Genomic DNA, 6149 nt, shown 5'->3' on the forward strand with positions numbered 1-6149 from the left:
GAAGCGGTTTCAGCCGCAGAGGCTCCTCCGACTCTTCTCGAAACTCACTGCCATCTTTTTATTTGTTTTTTAATCTAAATTCTCACCTCTATATACGACACTGTGCAAATGTTTTAGGCAGTAGTGAAATGAATGAGTGGAAATGAATCTTTCCAGCAGCATCTACAAGTGCAAACCACTCATTAACATTTACAGCATTTACCAGACGCCCTTATCCAGAGCGACTTACAATCAGTAGTTACAGGGACAGTCCCCCCCTGGAGCAACTTAGGGTTAAGTGTCTTGCTCAGGGACACAATGGTAGTAAGTGGGATTTGAACCTGGATCTTCTGGTTCATAGGCGAGTGTGTTACCCACTAGGCTATGACCACTACCACTCAAATGATTATTTAATGGAAAAAAAATGGTTGATATCTAGAGACAATCAGCCCCGTCCCTCCTTCCCACAAGCAGATGTCTACAGATGGATAGAACAGCAGGGGAACACAGTCTACACACACGTGTATCGGTCCTTGATCAACATTTGATACGGTAACAAGATAGATTATCAATATATAACAGTCGTTTTGTATCTGTGCTTTCGACTTTTGCACAGTACTGTACATTTAACTACAGGGCATTGCATATAGTGTCTGTGTGTGTTTTTGTGTGATATATGATATATGACATATGATGTGATTAAGTAATGAGAGATCATTCCTGCACAACAGCGGATTGTTGAGAGAAGTGCCCCCGGCTGACAGGCTGGAGGTATCGATCGGTGATTTATAGCTTTATTGTTATTTTTACGAGCGCACCTGCATTCCACGTGAGTTTCCGGCGGCGGCGGCGGCGGCGGCGGCAGCCCGGGGTGCGAGGATGCGCCCGGGCAGCGCAGGTGGCGGCTACTGCGCATGCGCAGCGCCGAATTTCCCTTCGTCTCCAGGTTTTACTGCGGGACAAACAACTCCGTCGCTCACAACAGCGAGGACACGTGGGACAATTATTCCACAGTAATATAGTATATGTTATTAATATATTATAGTTGCCATTTTATAACGATCCTGCTGTAATCAACAGGTGCCACACACTAAACACTCGACCAACAATCATAATCGATGTTTCGCATGAATGCATCGCATTCGAGGCATATTGCATAAAACAAGCTTGACGTTGGGAGAAGCTTTTAACTAACGGGCATAATGGACCGAGAACAAGGAAAGGTCGTAACTTCTAAAGGTCGTGACTCTATTTAACTCGCCGATAAACGCGGAGCAGAAAATCCCACAAATCCCGAACCAATCAGGCTCCGTCCAGACCTCTGGCCTGCGGCAATAACGTTCCGGCGGGCGGGTTCTGGCGGCTGTACCTCTCGTGGGCGTCAGTAGTCGGAGCTGCGGAGCGTCCGGCGGGGATCCGGGGCGGCGGAGGCGGGTTTTGTTGACTCGGCGAGCGGCCGGATCCGGACCCGCCGAATAATAATCCTCCTCATCCTCACGATAAAGGAGACGGCGGAGGTGAGTAGCTCCGTGCGGGGAGACAAGTCGTAACACCGCGCGGAGGGTCGGGGAGATGGGACCTGTTGGACTGGTACCGACCCCCCCCATCATCTGCGACGAGTGCGCGTCGTATAAAAACGAGGATTTCGTGATTCTGCTCTTTACTTTACTCTTTAATGAGCGAACCGCGTTCCGCTCTAATATGCATGTGAAGTTTTGCAACTTTTTCCCACTACGAGCGCGTGTGCGCGGAATATTGTTTTATGGGACCTTCCTGATGGGGTGCAGTGTAGTATTTCATGCCGGGGAATCTCAGCCAGACCTCCAGTCTGGGGCTCTAATGTTTATTCCTAAAGGAAATATTGGGGTTAAAAAACAGCCACCCGTCTGTCCAGCCATTGTTTAATCATGGGAGCCCCGTCTGGATTTTAGGGTGCAAAGGACCCGGACCCCCCCCCCCCCCTTCCTGAGTCGGGTAACCAGGTCCAGCTGTCTGTCAGTGTGGGTTATGACACGCGTGTGACATTAGGTGTCCAAGTCTTACCTCACCCCCCACCTCGGATGCCACGCCACTGTGGGACCAGGCAGGCAAGAAGTCTATGTGTGTGTGTGTGTGTGTGTGTGTGTGTGTGAAATGTCTGCAGAATGAATGTATAGAATTGTTTAGAACCCTTTCTGTGAGAATACAGTCCATTAATGGGGGCTTTATTATACACGGCAGGGGCAGTAAAATTCACCCCTTGTTGAAGTTTGTTGTGCCTCAGCACAGTAATTGAGTTTCATAGCCTTTTATTTCTCATGTTCTGCTGTTCAGGGGCAGTAGTAACACATTCTCCTACTGCTAGTTATATTTCCTTTAGAACACATTCATCAGTCAGTCACATTTGGACATTGCATTATTATTTATTATTTACATGCATATTTTGTATTTAGGCAGGATATTCATGAGCAGTTGAGAGCAAATTAAACAATGAAAATCTCTATTCTGGCAGTCCCACTTAAAGGTGCAGTGTGTAAACTTGGACCACCTGGTGATATTATGCTCTTGCGATAGGGGGCAGTATTTCACCAGACGCTTTAAATGCATGAGAATCACCTTAGATTTGAATTTATTCTTATGGTATGCGTTTTACGGGGTTATCATTATCAGTCCACATCTCTGCGCTTTGGTTTGTCCATTTGCTGCCTGAAAATAGCAAAAAGTTATTGACAGTTTCTGAGAAGATATTCACCGCTTTTGGTGTGTTTAAGTGCAGTGTAATTATTATTCTGAAGATCGTCAGTGTAATACAGATAATATCCTCACTTGACTGTACATGAGTGTACTATTGACAGTATATGATATTAATAATAATAAATACTCATAAATTGAATATTGCTTCATGTGTAAATGAAATAGGCCCACACCTCTGTTTCTTAATGCCAGTTGTAATACACCGAAAGACAATCCATTTGAGAGGCTGTAGTATTTGAATTTTACAAAATTAGATGTTCTGCCGAGATAGATGCACGAGAACATCTGAGAAAGTTTGTCGGTAAATTCATTACCACACTTATTTTATTTTCTTAGGAATGAATGAAAGAGTACTGAAAGTACTGAATCTGTCTGAAAGAAAAATTTTGGAATTAAAAGTGGTATGTGGAACATTTAAGCGACAATACAGAAGAGGGTGTGGTGTATGGTGGAGTGTCTGCAGTAGATCATCTCACTTGTGTCAGGATGAGGCAAAGTTCTCGCCACACAGCAGCAGCCCAGCAGTCGTTGTGGTCAATATCAATGGGGACAGAAGCAAAACTGCCATAAATAGGGCATGTACATACAATCTCTCTGTCAGGGGTCTGGTCGTTTCCACAAAGACTTGGATAAAATTTTACGCTGGATGCCCTTTTACCCAGGCTTGGGACTAGGGTATCCCCTGGGATCTGGTTTGGAGCGTACAGCGGTTTGTACAGCCCCAAGCAGCACAAGAGGGAGGCATTTTTATGCACTTCTCTCCATAGACATGTATATGCTTCACGCCACAGCAGAGCCTCTCGCAATATGGCGGCGACGTTGACGTACGATGCAGCGCGTCATGCGGCGTCTAACCATATGTCTCCGAATCGAAAGTCATGTGACCAAATACGTCACATCTGACTGAAGTGAGACTCGCAAACTTTGAGAGAATGAGAGAATGGATCGGATATGTTGCCGATCCAATCCATGTACTAATCATTTAAATCGCAGCTTTTTGCGTTCATGTAATCGCACAGACTGACATTGCGATTACGATTGCGATTAGATTAATCGTGCAGCACTACTTGGGACCAAGAAACGTCCCCAGTTACTGGGAGCCCGTATTTCTCCTGTTATATACGGTGAAATGGGTTTAACTGTCTGTTCATGTGCTTCTATTACACATATTCATGATACTGTTGTATGGTGTTGTGACTGTAATCTCTGAAACGAGGTAAAATGATCATTTAAAAGGGGCAGAATTACATTATCATGTCATTGTCCTTCCAGGAAGACTCATTCTCATAAAAAAAAAAAAATCAGGGTTAATTTGCTCTGAATAATGAACAACGTGACTCGGTGGCCCTACTGTTCTTGCTTTTTCTTTTTTTCCTTTGCTCAGTCCGCATTTTAAGTTCCACCCTCGTCTGCTGTCAAGTTAATCACAGGGCACTTGGCAAATGCTCCACTTTTTCTTGCATCTGTACTACGTTCATCCACTCATCCATAGAATATCGGCCTCACCCATTGACAGTACTATGAATTTCCATATAGATGGCCCTGCAGCTATATGGAAATTCCTATTTGAATATTACGAGGTGCTTTTTTTGCCGACAGAAGTACAAATCATGCCTCTATTGACATCATTGGCTCCAACCCGAGCAAATGTGCTTGTTATATGCTCATTTGTCACGTTATATAGACACTATATAGGCAGGTCCACAAGAGGGGCTGTAAGTCAAACTGTCAATATTATAAAAAGATAACAAGACACTGGAATAAATTTCTTGCACGCTAAGGATTTGCTTAAATGGCGCCCTTTGTGGGAAAATCCTAATTTGATAATGAGCATGCAGTGATATACAGCTCATCCGAGGAACTCTGGAAGACTCCCAGGCGATGAACCTCGTCAGGAAGGTAAATCAAAGTCTTAAAAAGACATGCGTACAACAAACAGGACAAGGTGGGACACGCTTCAGTACTAGCAGCGGGCTTTCTAGTTGGCCGTAGCTGGTCAAGGCGGGTCTTGGACACATACCGAGAGTCCAGACCAGGTTCTTGCACCGTAATGGCTGTTCCTCAGAACCTGATACTGTCCTCCTCCACATTAACACACGTGCTCGCCCACCCCCACCCCCACCGAGAAATTTGGCAGTGACGTCCATGTTTATCTAAAGAGTGTAAGAAAATGGACTGGGACTTTTTTTTTTTTTTTTTAAAGCATGACTGGAATCAATTCATCCCACTTTCATCCTGGGCTGTTACATTTTTGGACTTTTTTTCCCCGCAAATGCCAGCAGCACATCTGCGGAGATCAGAAGCGACGAGCATCTACATTTGCTGAGAGAACATTGGAAACGTTCATCACAGAGTTTGGCCACGTCAAAGCAGGGGCTCGTTTGTCACTTTTTTCTTCATCATTTACAATTGTGCAGGATTAAAAGGGAGGCGATGCTACGGCGCTCACGCCCTGTGATTCATGCAGATGTCTTTGATTTAGTCCCTCGGTTCCCCCTCTTCACACGCCGCTCCATGTGAGTCAGGCTGCTCCGGCCAGCGATTTACTGCCTCGGTGATTTGAGGCCTGGCAGGCTTTGATATCTCCGGGTTTGACTTTTTGGAGGGGATACGGTTGAAATTTGGTTCAGGGGTCTTCTGCGCTGTGTGCGGAACGTTGTGTGTGTTGGGGTGGGGGATGGGCTCTTCTGGCTCCCAGCTTGCGTTCGAATCCTCCCGTTCTCTAGGTGCTTGTCAGCTGGTGCTGTTCCCATTCCTAGAAATGTTTGCAGTATATTGGCTTTATAAATTGTAAAGCACCACTGTAAAAAAAAAAAAAAAGTATGTTTGAGTGCCAAATATAACATTATCCTTCATTGTCTAAATGCTTCCAGAGCATATAATCCGCCGGTATGCTGTCAATTTATGATACCGGAGAGTAATTTGATGCAGAACGCTGTTCTGACGACTCACGGCTGAACATTGCAAATGACTGACGCGTGACGTGAATATTGATTATCAGGGCTTTAAAGATACAGTGTGTCTATTCTAGCGTATTTGAAGTAAACTTGGTCCGTGACTACGTTACCGTAGTGAGGGGCTGGTGCAGAGCCGGAGTGGGAGGGATCCGGAGCGACTGCGGTTTGCCTTGATGAATTAGAGTCGGTTCCAGTAGCACAGGGGCGTGGTGGTTTGGTGCGCTGACGGGCAGCTCCGCTTATCGGGAACCCCGCGAATAGAACCCATCACTACTGCAGACGAGTGTTTCCGCTGGAACACGTGTGTCGATTCCGCATTATCTTAATTTACAATTACAGCATTTATCAGACGCCCTTATCCAGAGCGACTTACAATCAGTAGTTACAGGGACAGTCCCCCCCTGGAGGAAAGAAATTTAGGGTTAAGTGTCTTTGTCAGGGACACGATGGCAGAACCTGGATCTCTGTCACAGGCGACTC

At 45.6% G+C, this 6149-nt stretch overlaps 1 protein-coding gene across 4 annotated transcripts in view; it reads left to right on the forward strand.

Annotated features, from left to right (window-relative positions):
* Positions 1 to 1210: 1210 nt before the first annotated feature.
* Positions 1211 to 6149, forward strand: part of LOC114799305 (bone morphogenetic protein receptor type-1B) — a 57181-nt gene continuing 52242 nt past the window's right edge. For all 4 annotated transcript variants that reach the window (XM_028995824.1, XM_028995823.1, XM_028995826.1 and 1 more), the window contains exon 1: positions 1211 to 1496. The gene's annotated coding sequence lies outside the window, so the exon portion shown is untranslated. The remainder of the gene's footprint in view (positions 1497 to 6149) is intronic.

The sequence above is a fragment of the Denticeps clupeoides genome, chromosome 11 (genome assembly GCF_900700375.1).
Source record: "Denticeps clupeoides chromosome 11, fDenClu1.1, whole genome shotgun sequence".
In the NCBI taxonomy this organism is placed as follows: domain Eukaryota; kingdom Metazoa; phylum Chordata; class Actinopteri; order Clupeiformes; family Denticipitidae; genus Denticeps; species Denticeps clupeoides.